At 45.4% G+C, this 18,986-nt stretch overlaps 1 protein-coding gene and 1 long non-coding RNA gene across 12 annotated transcripts in view; one reads left to right on the top strand and one right to left on the bottom strand.

The window, feature by feature from the left end:
* Positions 1–18,986, top strand: part of drn (doctor no) — a 126,524-nt gene that overhangs the window by 82,125 nt on the left and 25,413 nt on the right. For 6 of the 11 annotated variants that reach the window (XM_069326399.1, XM_045736597.2, XM_045736602.2 and 3 more), the window contains one exon: positions 15,615–15,710. The exons of 4 other annotated variants lie outside the window; for them this stretch is intronic. The gene's annotated coding sequence lies outside the window, so the exon portion shown is untranslated. Of the gene's footprint in view, positions 1–14,602; positions 14,944–15,614; positions 15,711–18,986 lie in introns of all 11 variants that reach the window. One more of the 11 variants, XM_045736595.2, reaches the window with a different exon arrangement.
* On the bottom strand, positions 1,216–1,862 carry LOC138365833 (uncharacterized). Its single transcript, XR_011229039.1, has 4 exons — positions 1,812–1,862; positions 1,481–1,535; positions 1,354–1,443; positions 1,216–1,316 (listed from the first exon to the last, which is right to left on the bottom strand). It is a non-coding gene; the product is annotated as an uncharacterized lncRNA (long non-coding RNA).

Here is an 18,986-nt window from a genome sequence, read left to right as displayed (position 1 = left end):
GCCTTGGGGGTGGTAGTATAACGGCCTTGTTTGGGTGGTAGTGTGGTGGTTATCTTACCTTGAGGTGCTTCCGGGGCTTAGCGTCCCGCGGCCCGGTCGTCGACCAGGCTTCCTGGTTGCTGGACTGATCAACTAGGCTGTTGGATGCGGCTGCTCGCAGCCTGACGTATGAGTCACAGCCTGGTTGATCAGGTATCGGTGGTGGTGGTGGCTCTGTTGTGGCAATATTTGTGGAATCTGAGTGGTGGTGGTGGTTGTTGTTCTGTTGTGGTATATTTGCGTGATGGTGGTTGATGGTATAACATGAAGTTTGTGTTGGTGGTGTGGTGGTGGTGTTTGGCCGCCTCGTGTGATTAGTTATCGCTAGTGGCGACTGATAGGGAGGCCTGCCCACCTGATAACCTTCCCTCGGGGGTGTACACCTCCCCCTGGTGCCCCGTCCCCAGGGGCGTGCACGGTCCCGCTACCGTACCCGGGTATAGCAAGTGTGTGTGTGTGGCTGGGGATTATGGTCCAGGATCTGGAGACATCGACCATTTACGGAACCTATACATCATTCAAGAATCATGCCGGCTTTTTCATTTATTAAATCATTTAGGAACTTCGAGAGTTGACATTCCAAAAGTGTTTTAAGCAACCACGTACTGTTTGTAAGCTCAGGAACTTTAATAAGTATAGACAAAGTCGCCATGATTGTTAGTACAATCCCGCGGTACAAGGCACCTACCTTGAGGTGCTTCCGGGGCTTAGCATCTCCGCGGCCCGGTCGTCTACCGGGCCTCCTGGTTGCTGGACTGATCAACCAGGCTGTTGGACGCGGCTGCTCGCAGCCTGATGTATAAGTCGCAGCCTGGTTGATCAGGCACGGCAACAGTCACAAGCCACACCACCAAAATCACCAATTGGGCAACAAACTAAATAATTTCAATGTAGAAAAATTCAACCTTGTTTTCATAGAGGAGAAAGTAAGTCCGTAGTAGTGCAATAGGCCTATACCTCTAGAGTTAATTTGTCTATTCTTGAACTGTCCCATTCTTCAAGTTTCTCCTGCCTTGTTGGGCCCCATGTAATCTTCTTGAGGTTATCTTGAGATGATTTCGGGGCTTTAGTGTCCCCGCGGCCCGGTCCTCAACCAGGCCTCCAACCCCAGGAAGCAGCCCGTGACAGCTGACTAACACCCAGGTACCTATTTTACTGCTAGGTAACAGGGGCATAGGGTGAAAGAAACTGCCCATTGTTTCTCGCCGGCGCCTGGGATCGAACCAGGTTGATGTAGGTTGTGTTCCTGTTGTGGTGACCTTGGTCTTGGTCACAACCTCACCTGTTGTGGTGACCTTGGTCTTGGGTCACAACCTCGCCTGTTGTGGTGACCTTGGTCTTGGTCACAACCTCGCCTGTTGTGGTGACCTTGGTCTTGGTCACAACCTCGCCTGTTGTGGTGACCTTGGTCTTGGGTCACAACCTCGCCTGTTGTGGTGACCTTGGTCTTGGTCACAACCTCGCCTGTTGTGGTGACCTTGGTCTTGGGTCACAACCTCGCCTGTTGTGGTGACCTTGGTCTTGGGTCACAACCTCGCATGTTGTGGTGACCTTGGTCTTGGGTCACAACCTCGCCTGTTGTGGTGACCTTGGTCTTGGGTCACAACCTCGCCTGTTGTGGTGACCTTGGTCTTGGGTCACAACCTCGCCTGTTGTGGTGACCTTGGTCTTGGGTCACAACCTCGCCTGTTGTGGTGACCTTGGTCTTGGTCACAACCTCGCCTGTTGTGGTGACCTTGGTCTTGGTCACAACCTCGCCTCTTGGTCACAACCTCGCCTCTTGGTCTACTGAGAACCTTCATCACAGGAATGACAAAGCTCTTAAGAAATGGAAGCAGCGTGATTTACAGTCTTCAGAAAGGCGAAATATGTCGAGGTATGACACTGAAGTAAATGGACGGAAGGAATTACAAAGAATATTCTTAAGGTAGATATACCCACGAAATTGAACACGAAACAGTGGATACCAATTTAATAGTTTATTTTACTAGCGTCAATATTTCTTTGGAAAGTATGTTGTAGATTAATGAAGCAAATTTGCTGTTGAAATAAAGATGGATTAATGGGGTGTTTCCAGTGTAGGTTACACACAAGGGTGCGCTTGGCTGCTGGCTGTGTAGAATAGTCTCTTGTATGACTACCATCTCTCACACATGTAGATCATAAGAACATAAGAACATAAGAACAAAGGTAACTGCAGAAGGCCTATTGGCCCATACGAGGCAGCTCCTATTCTATAACCACCCAATCCCACTCATATACTTGTCCAACCCGTGCTTGAAACAATCGAGGGACCCCACCTCCACAATGTTACGCGGCAATTGGTTCCACAAATCAACAACCCTGTTACTGAACCAGTATTTACCCAAGTCTTTCCTAAATCTAAACTTATCCAATTTATATCCATTGTTTCGTGTTCTGTCCTGTGTTGATACTTTTAATACCCTATTAATATCCCCCCGGTTATGTCCATTCATCCACTTGTAAACCTCTATCATGTCACCCCTAACTCTTCGCCTTTCCAGTGAATGCAACTTAAGCTTTGTTAATCTTTCTTCATATGAAAGATTTCTAATTTGGGGAATTAACTTAGTCATCCTACGCTGGACACGTTCAAGTGAATTTATATCCATTCTATAATATGGCGACCAAAACTGAACTGCATAATCTAAATGGGGCCTAACTAGAGCAAGATATAGCTTGAGAACCACACCAGGTGTCTTGTTACTAACGCTGCGATTAATAAATCCAAGTGTCCGATTTGCCTTATTACGAACATTTATGCATTGATCCTTTTGTTTTAAATTCTTACTAATCATAACTCCCAGATCCCTTTCGCAATCCGACTTCGCAATCACAACACCATCTAGCTCGTATCTTGTAACTCTATCATCATTACCTAACCTCAGAACTTTACATTTATCAGCATTAAACTGCATCTGCCAATCCTTTGACCATTTCAAAACCCTATCTAGATCAACTTGAAGTGATAGTGAGTCCTCCTCCGAATTAATTTCCCTACCGATTTTCGTATCATCGGCAAATTTGCAAATGTTGCTACTCAAACCTGAATCTAAATCATTTATATATATTATAAACAACAGAGGTCCCAGGACAGAGCCTTGAGGCACTCCACTTACAACATTTTCCCACTCTGACTTGATTCCATTTATACTAACTCTCTGTTTCCTTTGGTATAGCCATGCCCTAATCCAGCTTAATATAGCACCCCCAATACCATGAGACTCTATTTTTTTAATCAGTCTTTCATGTGGCACTGTATCAAAAGCTTTGCTAAAGTCAAGGTATACAACATCGCAATCCTTACCACTATCAACTGCCTCAACAATGCTAGAATAAAAAGATAACAAATTTGTTAAACATGAACGGCCATTTATAAAACCATGTTGCGACTCAATTATTAATTTATGTTTTTCAAGACATAATAGGTAAATATCATGACAGACATAATAGGTAAATAAAACACGTAACACAAGTTTAACTATGACCAGAGTATCTTGTCACAAGTTTATTGTGACCTGGGAGCAGAGCGGGTGCAGGCCGGTGTGTAGCCAGGAGTGAGGCTGGGCTACCGTAAGACCTATGGGCTCACCATAGCCCGTGCTACTTGGAACTTTGTTCCAGGTAGTGAATCTAACAACAACAACGGGCTACCAAGTTCAAGTTAAAGTATATTTATTGAGATAAAAAAAAATACATCTCAAAGGGATAGAGTAGCTTAGGCTATTTCTGGCCTCCCTCAAATGGGCTACGGTGACGTGGTGACGGGTGTCTACAGGTGACCCCCACCCTCACTGACCACTCCACCAGGTGTAAGCCGTCACCACCAACTGGGGTCATGACCCCACACCTCACAGTATCCACTCATTACACCCCTCACACCTCTCCCTATGTAACCCGTCATTTTAACCAATGCGCTTCATTTTGTACCTTGGGGCCCCCTAACGTACACACACATAATGGTATTGTGAAAAGTATTGGTTCACAAATATCCATGTTTTTTGCGAAGGTCAGATTAGGTGGGTAGCTTGGGATCGTGCGTTTTAGTACCCCTTATTTTGTATGGTGTGGCAAATCAAGGGAACTGAGGTATGAGGTTGAGGTATAAATAGCTGGCTTACCTTGAGGTCCTTCCGGGGCTTAGCGTCCCCGCGGCCCGGTCGTCGACCAAGCCTCCTGTATGGCTTGCATGGACCAGTAACACGGGAGACATCTCCCGTCACGCAGGGTGCAGTCGCATCTCAACAGATCTCTAGTATCATCTATTGATATTGCTAATGGCTCCAAAGGGCCACCATTCACGGGCTATTCATGCCCGTGCCACCTTTTGGGTGGCTTAATCTTCATCAATCAATCAGGACCAGTAAACTTGCCACAGTTGTCATATGGTACTGGTGATAGAGCGAGCCAGGTGTGGCCAGCCCAAACACGCTATATATTGGCGACGTCACCTTCAGTGTGCTTACGGGCTCACCATAGCCCGTGCTACTGGAATTTATTGTTCTGAGTAGCGAATTTTAAACTACTACTACTTCAGTGTGTGTCCTGCTCTCATACCTACTTAAATTGTTCACCCCCTAACCACAGTGAATGTGCGCGCGTTCACATAACTGCTCGCAGGGGGGTTGAAGTTCGCGTTTTTTGTTAAAGTTTTCCAAAGTAATTTAGTGTCCAGGTTGGTGAATCTATCTGGCCATTTGTACACGTGTTTCCCGTTTGCAGCAATGTGCCCTTGTGCTGGCACTACTCCACTCAGTTGAGCTCTGCCTCTTTGGTCCCGCCTCTCGACAAACTTTTACTAGAGTAACTGTTTCTTTTACTAGAGACGGAGTCCAGTCTAAAGTCTACTCTTGGTTTGTATGTGGAGGAGAGACAGGGAGGATTATGTCAGTGGATGGATGGGTGAATGAATGGTGGGAGGGATGGAAGAGATCATAAAGTTATGGATTGTGTTGGAGGGATGGAGTGTGAAGGTCAGGGACTATTTATACCGTGGTCACGTGGGTGGGTGCCGGGTTGTGGGGGGGGGAGGGGTGGCAGTAGCCAGGCGCTGTCTAGGAGCCAGAGCGTGCCAGGCACCCAGCCAGCCTACACCTTCCTGCACGGCTCTGGTGCTCTCCTCCTTATCTCTCTCTCCGCCCTCCACCGCCACTGTGCTCTACACACAATATGGAACACTGTGTGTGTGTGTGTGTGTGTGTGTGTGTGTGTGTGTGTACGTACGTACCTGAGTACACCAGCCAGACTCACACTGTAGGGCTCCTATAGTCCCCAGTGATGAACCTCGTCCCTGGCAATCTCTCTGCTTTCCTTTCCTCATCATGGATGCGCGCGCATCACCTCTATACCACCATATCCTTTATTAATTACCACTCCTGTTCTGACAACCAACCACAGATTACAGAACTACTTAGTTTCTGTGATACATTTTCACTCGACGGATATCGTAGCCAACTAGGAACGAAAATATTCTAGCTCTAGTCTTCACAATAGACATAATCAGGGACATTACAATCTCAGATACCACATGCTCAGATCACAAGCTCATTGAAGTGCTAATTACCATCAATACTCAGAATAGATCTAAAACAATGATCAAGCGAAAAGGGTTATTCAGTAAATTCTGAATAGACTGGGAGAAAATAGTTAGGGAACTTGCAAACATTTGATGGGAAATTAGACACAGAGATCACACTAACGTGATGCATCAAATGAACAAATCCACAAGGGCCGTGACGAGGATTCGAACCTGCGTCCGGGAGCATCCCAGACATCCTTTTACCCTGTCGTAGCTCAGTCGATTAAGGCAGTGTCTGGGATGCTCCCGGACGCAGGTTCGAATCCTCGTCACGGCCCTTGTGGATTTGTTCATTTAATGGGAAATTGTTCTGAGTAATACAAATCCAACACAAGGAATAAAAAAAAAAAAATTGACTTCTGAAGAATATGAAGTCTGAAACGTGTTGCTATGAAGAAAGCCGGAAAGAGGACCAACGTAGAGAGAGAACGCAGACGACACTACAAAAGAAGGAAACAAAATAACGGAAATGCTTAAGCAAGACACGACTTTCCCTACAAAGAAAGAATAATTTAAACTAGGCGATTGAAGAAATCAAGCAGAAACTGAAGCATTCATATCAGATCAAAGAAAGGCAACTAGAACAGAAGACAATTCAGGAAATAAAGAAAAAAAAGGACATGTTTAGCACTCGGATAAACAGGATGAAAGTGGAAGATCCGGACAACTTTATGCGTGATATCCAAACCCCTGTAAATATAACTGATATCAACACGAGTGTGGCAGATTTTGAAAGAAAAAATACGACAAAATCACTGAGGCATTTGAAGAAACAAATTGCAGATGTGGCATACACGGACTTCGCAAAGGCATTCGTTAAATGTGACCATGGAATGATGGCACACAAAATGAGGTCAATGGGAATAACTGGTAAAGTAGGACGGTGGATATTCAATTTTCTGTAGAACAGAACAGAGAGTAATAGTAAACCATATGAAAGTCCAAGCTCAGTTAAAAGCTCTCTACTACAGTCCTTGCACCACTGCTTTTTCTTATTCTCATATCAGATACTCATACAAGGCACAGCTTCGTATCATCCTTTGCAGATGACACAAAAATCAGCATGAAAATTACTTCTGCTGAAGACATTGAAAAACTAAAAGCAGATATTAATAAAATTTTCGAATGGGCAATAGAAAATAACATGATGTTTAAGTGATAAATTCCAGGTACTCAGGTACGGTAAAAAGGAGAACCTTGAACATAATACAGGGTACAAAACACAATCAAATGTGCAGATAGTAGGAAAACAGCATGTAAAAGATTTGGGGATAATGTCTGACGACCTAACGTTTAGGGAGCATAACGAAGCAAATATTGCGTCAGCCAGAAAAAATAAATTACCGCAAACTTTCAAATCCAGGGATCCCATCACAATGTTTGTGCTCTTCAAATTACTTGTGCTGTCCCGTCTTGAGTACTGCTCAGTACTCACTTACCCCTTCAGAGCAGGAGAGATTGCTGAAATAGAGGGGTACAGAGAACATATTCTGGTACGGTATAATAGAGTCGAGGAAATTTAGGGATATATACATAACCTGTTTGGGTAGTGAACAAGTGGAATGTACTGGCAGGAACTCCAGTGTACAGTTTCTAGGCCAGATATGACAGAACTGATCGGCAGGAAAGTTAGAGAAGGCTGGACACAGTTAGACCTCGGTGCTCCGTAGTGTTAGTGATGCAACAGCTGACCTCTGCCCCTTGCACCCCACCCCACCCTCCCTCACTAAGACTTGCAGCACACTGCCCCACCTTCCCCACCACCACCACCACCACCTGCAGCTGTGGTGGGGGCACGTAGTGGCACACTTGGACCTGCTCTTGAGGCAAGCAGGGGGAGAGAGAGAGGTCACTACCCAGAGGAGAGCGGTGAAGCCTGACACACACCTCGCCCTCACTGGTAGCAGGACGCCAGGATACTCTGTGTACACTGTGTGTACACTGTGTGTACAGCTGTGGGTGGCGACGTTAAGATCCCACGCAAGTGGTTCACCAACACCAGTCTTTTCTTCTCTCACAAGTAATTACGTCCAACCACTTGGGCTGGATGGTAGAGCGTCGGTCTCGCTTCATGCAGGTCGGTGTTCAATCCCCGACCGTCCAAGTGGTTGGTCACCGTTCATTTAGGTACAGCAGGTACATCCTGCTGTACAGGATTATCCTCAAGGTACAGCAGGACTACAAGAGAATAAGCAGGTAGCCAGAACCGGTATTCCCAGCTAGATATTTGATGTTATTGAGGAGTTACCGTTACAGGGAGATAGTATGCTTACCAGCCATTGTTAGTGGTATTATGCTTCCAGGAAGTGTAGGTTCAGCCGGGTTGAGGTGGATGTATGGATCTGCTGCCTGCTGCAAGCAATAACCTGATGGAACAGGTTATCACGAGACAAGCTTGGCTTCAGACCTATCTTGAAGAGTAAAACAATTGTAAATGTTATACAGTTAGGCCAAGTACAGTTTTGTGTGTGTAGTGTGTAAAAGTATTGTGCAATAGTGTCAAGGAAAGGAAAGCCCTAACAGCCTAACAAAAGCCAAAGTTGATATCGTAATGTTTTTACACTGGTGTTTGTATACACAAGCAAAGATAACTTGTTCCGTTGCAGAGAATTTGAATAGACATTTGGTAGATAATGAGTATTAGTACACGGGAGCATAGTTGATATAAGGCCATGTTGTAGTCCTGGTAATGTATAGACTAATAGTTTGGTACTTCCAGCAGTAAGTCCACTACGGGCTCGCCATAGCCTCTGCTACGTGCAACTTCTGTTCCAAGTAACTGAATCTAAATCATCACCCAACAGTATTCGCCCAATAGTAGTGCCTTTCATGTCTTCAGTAACATCTGTCCTTGCTCCTTCCCGCCATTCACCCATGTCTCCATCGTCTTTCTTGACGTTGGCTGTGGTGGAGGGGGCTGAGGGTGGCCGGGTTACTGTTGACAGTGACACCAAGTGGTGCCAGCCTCGGCCAGTAACGGCAATGTTTACTTGAGAGTTGGGGGAGCAGGCGGTGGTGGTGGTGGTGGGGGTTACGTGTTTGGTGCTGGGGATGGTGTGGGCAGTCTTGGGTCAGAGGTCAAGTATTGTGCGTGTGGTGGTACGTGCTTCAGCCAACGTGGTGGAGACGGTCTGTGGTATAGGATGGGTGGAGTGTGGGTGTAAGGTCACCCAGTAGTGCTTATCTGCTCCTTAATCTCCCTAGTCATGTCAGTCATCTGGTTACCTTCTTACCTTGTGGTGGTTTCGGGGCTTAGCGTCCCCGCGGCCCGATCACCACCCAGGCCGCCTCCTTGCTGGACTGGTCAACCAGGCTCTTGGACGCGGCTGCTCGCAACCTAACGTATGACTGTCTAGTTGATCAGGTATTCTTTGGAGATATTTATAAAGTTGTCTTGAACACAGTGAGGGTCGGCCAGTTATGCCCCTTGTGTGTGGTGGAAGTCTTTAACAGTCTCGGGTCTGAGTACCTATTACACCTCCGGTTTTCAACGGGGGTATTCTGCACATCCTGCCATGCCTTCTGGTCTCGTGTGATGTTATTTGTGTGGCAGGTTTGGGACCAGGCCCTCTATTTTCCACGTGTAAATTACGTATCTCTCCCGCCTGCACTCGAGAGAATACAGATTTAGGCATTTTAGTTGGTCCCAATAGTTTAGATGTTTTACCGAGTGGATTCTAGCAGTCCCTGGGGGACTAAGCTCTTCACGGTTGATGGGCTGGATTTTATTTTGTCGACTATTACACATTGGGTTCTGTGTCAGGAAATTGTAGATCCATCTGCCTTTTTCCGGTGTTTCCTTTTGAAAGCATTTTGTGTGCAATAACCACATGGTCACATTGAAGGCTTTTGCAAAATCTGTGTAAATTAAATCAGCGTTTTGTCTGTCTTCCATGGCATCTAGTGCCATGTCATAGTGGTCCAGCAACTATGACAGGCAAGAGCGCCCTGTTCTGAAACCATGTTGTCCGGTGTTATGGAGATGCTGTTATTCCATGTATTTCGTTATCTTACTTCTTAGCACTCTCAACGATTTTTATGATGTGGAATGTTAGTGCTTTGGGTGTAATTTTTTGCCTCTGCCTTATTTCCTCCTTTACCTGGTTGATGGGGTTCTGGGAGTTCTTCTTCTCCCCAAGCCCGGCCCGAGGCCAGGCTTGACTTGTGAGAGTTTGTTCCACTAGGCTGTTGCTTGGAGCGGCCCGCAGGCCCACATATCCACCACAGCCCAGTTGGTCCGGCACTCCTTGGAGGAAAGAATCTAGTTTCATCTTGAAGATGTCCACGGTTGTTCCGGCAATATTTCTTATGCTCGCTGGGAGGACGTTGAACAACCGCGGACCTCTGATGTTTATACAGTGTTCTCTGTGCCTATGGCACCTCTGCTCTTCACTGGTTCAATCTTGTCTGTATTATGTAGTTCTTCCCAGCATAGTTCTGCGAGGTCTTGGTTTATTTGTTCCCAGTTAATCAGTTTATTGAAATTTTATTTGCTGAATTCTCCTCCTCTGAGATTGCCTCTCCTCCAATTGCCTATGCTCGTTTGAACTTCGATCAAGTTGTGATCTGAGTAACAAGTAATTACATTCATTATATGTAATCAGATCATTGTTATTTGTGCTCAAGCTGAGAGAATCATAAAAAATCCAAGAGGCAAAGGGAGCAAAAGGCCAAAAGACCTCACCAACCAGGAGGCCTGAGCCACAGGCCAGGTCACAGGGACCTTGATCCTCGGAATCGTGGAAAGGAAAGGTAAGGTAAGGTAGGCGGGGGAGGAGTATAACTGTGAAGGTGTTGGTTTCACATACAGTGAAACTAACTGTATTAGTGTAATTGACTATTTGTAATTCCCGAAGGATTCTGTAACCTCTCTCCACTCCACTATGTCCGCTCCTACTGTAACCCCCTTCTCCCTTTCTGGGAATAATTTCTCACCCACATCAGGACTTCCCGGTACACCAGGACATTATGAGGACGTGTTTAGCACTCCGATAAACAGCATGAAAGTGGAAGATCCGGACAACTTCTTTGTGTGATATCCAAACCCCTATAAATATAACTGATATCAACACGAGCGTGGCAGATTTTGAAAGATAAATTGACATGCCCATGCTCTCAGCCCCGGGTCCAGACTCGTGGAATTAAATATTTATAAAGAAATGCAAAGTGCCAGTAGCGCAGACACTTAGTATAGTGTGGAGGAAGAAGACCTTTGACACGGGGGAAGATACCAGATGCGCTTAAAGCAGCATAGCCCCTTTACACAAGGGAGGGAGCAAAACATTGGCAAAGAATTATACACCAGTTGCGCTAACGTCCCATAAAGTATTAGAGAGAGTGATCAAGAGTCAGTCGAAACATGGATTTAGAGCAGGAAGAATTGTGGCCTCTCACAGCTACTCGACCACTACGACAAAATCACTGAGGCATTTGAAGAAAGAGAATGCAGATGTGGTATACACGTCTTGGAGTAGAACTCCTCCCAGACCCCCATCAAGCAGCTACTAGCCTACCTTCTATAGCTTCAGTAGTAGTCGATGAATATGCAGTTAGCCCATCTTTGTAGAAACTCCAAGTTCGTTGAGCACGATTTGTTCAGATGCGAATCTTTGACGCCGGACGGGGGATAGAATTTTTGTTGTTACCTGGTTGATGGGGTTCTGGGAGTTCTACTCCCCAAGCCCGGCCCGAGGCCAGGCTTGACTTGTGAGAGTTTGGTCCACCAGGCTGTTGCTTGGAGCGGCCCGCAGGCCCACATACCCACCACAGCCCGGTTGGTCAGGCACTCCTTGGAGGAATAAATCTAGTTTCCTCTTGAAAATGTCCACGGTTGTTCCGGCAATATTTCTTATGCTAGCTGGGAGGACGTTGAACAACCGCGGACCTCTGATGTTTATACAGTGTTCTGATTGTGCCTATGGCACCTCTGCTCTTCACTGGTTCTATTCTACATTTTCTTCCATATCGTTCACTCCAGTACGTTGTTATTTTACTGTGTAGATTTGGTACTTGGCCCTCCAGTATCTTCCAGGTGTATATTATTTGATATCTCTCTCGTCTTCTTTCTAGTGAGTACATTTGGAGGGCTTTGAGACGATCCCAATAATTTAGGTGCTTTATTGCGTCTATGCGTGCCGTATATGTTCTCTGTATTCCCTCTATTTCAGCAATCTCTCCTGCTCTGAAGGGGGAAGTGAGTACTGAGCAGTACTCAAGACGGGACAACACAAGTGACTTGAAGAGTACAACCATTGTGATGGGATCCCTGGATTTGAAAGTTCTCGTAATCCATCCTATCATTTTTCTGGCTGTCGCAATATTTGCTTGGTTATGCTCCCTAAACGTTAGGTCGTCAGACATTATTATTACCAAATCCTTTACATGCTGTTTTCCTACTATGGGTACATTTGATTGTGTTTTGTACTCTGTATTATGTTTAAGGTCCTCATTTTTACTGTACCTGAGTACCTGGAATTTATCACTGTTAAACAACATGTTATTTTCTGATGCCCAGTCGAAAACTTTATTAATATCAGCTTGAAGTTTTTCAATGTCTTCAGCCGAGGTAATTTTCATACTGATTTTTGTGTCATCTGCAAAGGATGATACGAAGCTGTGACTTTTATTTTTGTCTATATCAGATATGAGAATAAGGAAAAGCAGCGGTGCAAGGACTGTACCCTGAGGTACAGAGCTTTTCACTGCACTTGGACTAGATTTTATATGGTTGACCGTTACTCGCTGAGTCCTGTTTGACAGAAAACTGAGTATCCAGCGTCCTACTTTACCGGTTATTCCCATTGACTTCATTTTGTGTGCTATCACGCCATGGTCACATTTATCGAAAGTCTTTGGGAAGTCCGTGTATATCACATCAGCATTCTGTTTTTCTTCTAATGCCTCAGTGACTTTGTCGTAGTGCTCAAGTAGCTGTGAGAGGCACGATCTTCCCGCTCGAAATCCATGTTGGCCTGGGTTGTGAAGGTCATTGGTCTCCATGAAATTGGTGACCTGACTCCTAATCACTCTCTCAAATACTTTTATGATGTGCGATGTTAGTGCAACTGGTCTATAATTCTTTGCCAATGCTTTGCTCCCTCCCTTGTGTAGAGGGGCTATGCTACTTTAAGTGCATCTGGTATCTCCCCCGTGTCCAAGCTCTTCCTTCACACTATACTGAGTGCCTGTGCTACCGGCACTTTGCATTTCTTTATAAATATTGAATAACATCTATTGTTATATATTAACATCTTTATTGACAAAAATTAATTATTCCTAAGCTGATGTCTTTTTCTGGCGGGTTGTGAGGGAGGGAGGGAGGGAGTGGAGGTAAGAGTTGGTGTGTAAAGGTCTAAGAAATAGTGAGTATGGTGGGTTATGTACGAGTCGCTGGTGCTTGTGTGAGTGTTGTGGCTGGGACCCAGATTAGGCTCGTCAAGGTCACGTGTTGGGGTAACGGTACCTGCCTGGACGGGTATGCAAAGTTAACTTCCCCCTCCCCCTCCCAGACTGACCCCCCACCCCGCAAAAGCTCCACCTGACCCCAACCTGATCTGGCAGTCAGCTGCATGCTTCTCCGTATTCCTGTCGCCTCCCGGGGCTCTGGACCACACTACTGCCCCACACTGCTCACTGTTTACTGCCCCCCTTACTCTGAGTCTTCAGTATTTATGGACCTTCCCCCCCTTGTAGCTTCCAGTGACCTGACCTCTTCCCCCACCTTGTACCTGAAGTACCTGGCCCCTCCAAAGTGTGGCTAGGCGTGAGGGGCGAGCATCGTCACTGGTAGGTGTAGGTGACCCATGACCGCCCACCACCACGCCGCCCTCATGGGGAGTGCTCTTGCCTCCCACCACCAACCTGTCCTCCCCCACTTACTGCTCACACATTTCCACACCATCTACCATTACGTTCAATTTCTCGTCGTATACTGAAATATTAAGCAAAGAAATATTGACAATTTCTTCATATTAATAATTTGTGTCGGGTGGCCGGGGGGGGGGGGAGATTATGGGTGACCCTCGGTCTGACCCCTCCCCTCCACACTGATACCTCACTTAACCCACGTGCTCCCCCCCCCCTTGTTAGTGGTAGCGGCCGCCACCTCACAAGGTGGTCACTCCACCACCACTATACCTCTTCGCCTCGGCAACAAAAAGATGCCACATTTTTAACACACACTCCCACACCCCCCCCCCCCACACACACACACTCCCCCACACCCCTCCAACACACCCCCCCCCCCCACACACACACTCCCCCACACCCCTCAATATAAACTTAGTCAAGCGGCATTTATTGTTCAGGACACGCACCCTCCTTGTTAATTGGTATGAGATATGCTCAGATGTGTGCGTGCTTGAATGGTCCCCAAGCTAACATGCATCTTAACTCTTTACCCCTCAAGGATTCGAACCCGGACAGTCAGGGCTGCGTGTTCCTTGGTGTGTCTAGTACTTTTACCGATGGCCACACTGACTGTACAAGAGGACTGAAGTCGTCTGACCCTTAATGTATGCATGTATAAAATAATAGAATATCTTTAGTTTAGTAAAGTGGGCGTGATGCATAATGAGCTTGGCCAGACACATACAGGCAGTGACTAAGGCTCCGGATGTGTGGAAGACGTTACCAAGTAACGTCACGGCTGGGAATAGGTAAAACCTGGCCGGAATTGACTAACACGTTGTCTGCCGTCTTGTGTTCTTAACATAAATATATTTAACATAGAGAGGTGTAGTGTTGTGGGTGTTGTACACTGTGGCAGAGATGGTGGTGAACAAGAAGTCTCTCCAGGAGGCCTCTTGCCCTATGACAGGCGCCGCCAATTTTATTACTTTAAATTGTTTGGTGTTGTATGTTTAGTTAATGTTTGTAAGCATACTTAATATATGGGGTGTTTGTTATCAAGGCCATCCAGTGATGTGTACACTTCAATAATGTGGTGCCCTTACTTTACGCCAGAGGACTCACTTTACTACTGAGGACTTGACGAGTGCTGGCGGAGGCCGGGCCAGGCTTGCCAACACCCCCACCACCACCGCCAACACTCCCCACATTCTAAGGAAATCAGATAAAAAAATGGACCTCGGAGTAATAAAGAGGGATATTTTTTTACCATAAAACCACGTTAAGGATTCAGTACAACGTAATTCTTGTACATATTGGACAATTATATACTGTATAACGCATATCAGACAAAAACTGGAGTGTGCAGCTGTGGTATGGTGCCTGCAGAGAAAGAAACTCTTGAAGACACCAGGACTCGGCCAAACTCGGTCATGGAGTAATATTAATTGCTGGAGGTAGGCATCCTACTAATGTTTACAATGTTCATTCTTGTTGATGTTTGCTACTTGATGATGTGTTGATCGAGGCTTTGTAAACCTTGTTGAGAAACACTGTAATAGTTTGAGAACCATTGCAATAGCTTGTTGAAAACATTTAGACTTGTGATGAGGTGAGGCAGATCATGTAAATACCAACCCTGGCTCACAATAACAAAATGAGCTTTTTCCTGTGATACAGCTCTTACCATCAACTCTTCATTTTCAGGTACCTCAAATTATGTTGTTAGGTTTATACAATATTTAATGACTTGAACAAATTCACAAGGGGTCGTGACGAGGATTCGAACCTACGTCCGAGATCATCCCAGACGCTGCCTTTATCGACTGAGCTACGACATGATCAACTGGGCCTGGTTCGAATCCTCGTCACGGCCCTTGTGGATTTGTTCATTTGATGCATCACGCTATTGTGATTACTGTGTAGTGTGTTAAATATGACTTGTAAGTGGAGGTAGTGGACTAGTGATGGGTAGACCTATGGTCACTCGTCATACTCTTATGATATTTTACATTGTCAACATTGACTTGTTTGCAGAGTAAAGCTTTTGAATGTATTTATTACATTTGAAATATGAGGATTATTATTGTGTGTTGTTGGCGAGTGTTAACGTTTCTCTCCCTGATAGGTATGGTTGGCGGTGGTGGTCGGAGCGGCTGTAGCAGTGGTCGCGGTTCGAGCTCCACCTGACATCACTACCATTACAAGTTACCTTGTTTAACGGGTTGGTTATTTCTCACAAGTTCTTAGTTCTCTCACTCTCACTATTTCTTCAAGTTCTCTCACTCAACTGTGCCTACTCTTTCATCATCTTCCACAACACCTCAACTCTGCCCCTTCTTCCACCCTGGGAATATCAGCTCTCTCCTCTTGCCAAACTTGATATGAAATACTTTGTTACTTTTCCTAGTGCTTGATACTCTTTTTCTTTTATACTGACTTCTTTTATACTATTATTATTTGTGCTCTTTGATTGCATTGTCTCTTTCCAGCCTTTCCCATCTTCTGTAAATAAACTTGTTCTATCATTATGAAAGTTGAATGGATATCGAATACCCTTCCTGGATGTTCGGAGCTCAAGAGTTGATGGTTGTGTGAGCGTGTCAATCCCTCCCCCCCCCCCCCCCGTTCTCTCATTTCACATCCCGTACAAATTAACTTCTGGCTGTCATATCATTTTTAGGATGTCATATTAGAGGACCAGTCCCTGTGATAGTAACAGTAGTAATGTGGTTCACTGCTGTTAGTGTTTACTATTTCGTGTTCCTCTTGGCCTCTCCCGTACTTAGGTGAATGTTGCCGCAGTCTTCTCTACACACTTGAGGAACATTGTGTTAAACTTGCTGACAAAAACAGTGCTCTCTTCTGTCATGTTCAATCATAATAGTCTGAATCTTTTGTAAAATAATGTTTAATTCTTATCTCGACAAACGCCATCGTCTTGAATTGGCTTATGTATACATCCTCAACATGAACCTTAGACCTCTTTGTTGTGTAAAGTACATAATTACATGTTTCTGATATTCTTACAGTATGACGTGAACTAGTAGTGTGGCACTATGCTCTCGTCTCCTCCGTCACCATCTGTGTGCGAGTGTTGTTCGTTATTCCCCTTCCTCCTCTCCTTTATTTACTTTTTGCATTTACTCTCAATCACTTCTGCTTACCTTTCATCTAGAGATCTGCTTTTAGCTCCTTACACCCTTCTCCTCCCACCTCATCTTCACTGTGGCCTTGTAATGCCTTCCTCACTATTTTAGCATTACAGCCCCGCGCCTGTGCCAGGTAAGTCCACTACGGGCTCACCATAGCCCGTGCTACTTGCAACTTTTTTTTTCCCAGTAGCTGAATATAAAACGACAATGTTTTTAGCTGCCACTTGATAAAGGGTCCAGGACGAGCCTTACAGTCCAAGTGTTCCCTTTTTCATGTTTGTGGGTTGGTCTGTTTTCCTCCACTTTATTATGACTTCTCTGCATTATTATTTAGTTAGTAAATTATTGTTCACAATCTGCGAGATCCCGAGAGACATTGTCTCAAGTTGTTACATATAGAATATTGTACTGATAACTTCACATTTCTAGCTGTAATAGTTGTAATAAATAGGAACGTTTCTGCCTTTGACTGGGTGTGAGAGGAGAGAGCAGTATAGGAGAACAATATTAACTACTGTATGGTTTAAAAGGCACGCCATCCATTGTAGGCGAGGCAGCCAGCATCACTACCCCCCCCCCCCCCGCCCTCACGCACACTACTCTCCTCAACTCTCTCCTACAACTATGCGTAAATTGCTTCCAGCTAGTTATTTGTCAAATATTCATCTGTGAACTGGTATGATGTAGTGTGTGACTTGTGCTGGCGCGCGCGCTCTCACTTGGCATGTCAGTCCGGCTTCTGGTCCTCCTGTACTTTTTCTTTTGCTTTCACATTGACTTATTTATGTACCTTTGTCACTCTTGAACGAATGGCTGATAATACCATCTTGGGAGTACCAAGTGAGCGGGTTATCGATTCAAGTTAATGTGATATATTGCGTATATCATCTAACTTCATTATCCTGTGATGGGTATTGTGGTTTAGGAACTACACTTTAGTGCTGTAACTGCCCTTTACTGTAGTATTTTCATAACCTATGAACAAATCCTCAAGGGCAGTGATGAGGCAGTTATGATTTCATAATTTTCCTCCTAACATCAGTTGGATCTCAGATTGTCTGTATTGCTGTAATTCTGTGATTTTGTCTGCAGGTGCAGATGTAAGGGGAGGCAGTAGTTCTCCTTGATGTAGCTCGCTGGCCGGCTCTCACTAGTTGACTTAAGCTTAACCGGGATTTGGATTACACCAGCCACATTCCTTGCCTCTCGACTTGTGTAGAGCAAGGTACTCTGGCCATTTAGAGAGAGACCCGGGGACATTAATTACCGTGGCTCATGTACCTTCCGGAACCTCGTTTGTAATTCCTGGTGAAGTTACAGCACACTGCTGATGTAACAAATTACAGGTGTGACAGTATTCAACCCCCTGTTCTCCCACCTGGGCAACTTTGTACAGGCTGTGAAAGAACACATTGTGACGAAGGTTGTCACAACAATGCCCCCAAGTTGGCTCGTCTTTATTGGAATTGTTGTTGTTATAGATTCAGCTACTGGGAACAAAGTTCCAAGTAGCACGGGCTATGGTGAGCCCGTAGAGGGCTTACCTGGCACAGGAGCGGTGCTGTGTGTGTCTGTAGCTTTATTAGAAAGGGGGGGGGGGTGCAGATATACCGGGAGGCTCTGTTTTGGGAACACCTTGAGTGTTGTGGTCAGATCAGGCGCGCTGGGAGGTGCTGCTAGCGCGTGTGATAGGTGGTCCATGTTATAAGGAGATTGGAAAATGCCGTAAACACAGATAAGAACATCATCAGGAGAGAGCATTTATAATCTTAACTTCAGAATGGGTTTAGGGACAGCACATTTTCCCCTCGTGAATGTGTGACCGTGTGAGAGGTTAGACGAGAGAAAGGGGCGCTTGCGATCTAAATATCTCTTATCTTTTAGAAGCACTAAAAGGGTTCTTTGCGATCTTACTAGATGAGCAAAAAGTTCATTCGGTAAGTGCCCCAGTGAGTGGCCGCCCTTGTTATCCAGCCCGTCCTCTTACAAAGAACGTCGTATTTCGCCTGTATGAGTTACACAAGGCCATAAATTGTCGAATTAGAAGAAAGCGGCTGGCAAAAGTGACGTACTGTCCCGTTTTCTGTTTTTGGTCCTCTGGTAGGTTAGGAGACACTTTACATTGACCGTTTTCTTGACATTGCGAAACCTTAGGAGGACGGGCTGTGTTATCAGTCTGATATTGAGGATGGCAAACAAGAAGACTCGAGGCCTTTTCAGGAAGTAATGTCTCTTAAGTAAAGGAAGAATATGCACAAACGGTCGAGCTAGAGAAAGCAGGTGGGATGACAGACGAGCAAAACCAGTATGTTTTTGTTAGGTGAGTGTGCAAGGTTGTAGTGGAC

Source organism: Procambarus clarkii, chromosome 18, assembly GCF_040958095.1.
Source record: "Procambarus clarkii isolate CNS0578487 chromosome 18, FALCON_Pclarkii_2.0, whole genome shotgun sequence".
NCBI lineage: Eukaryota > Metazoa > Arthropoda > Malacostraca > Decapoda > Cambaridae > Procambarus > Procambarus clarkii.
Note: the sequence above shows the minus strand (reverse complement) of the source record. Positions and strands in the feature narration are given on the sequence as shown.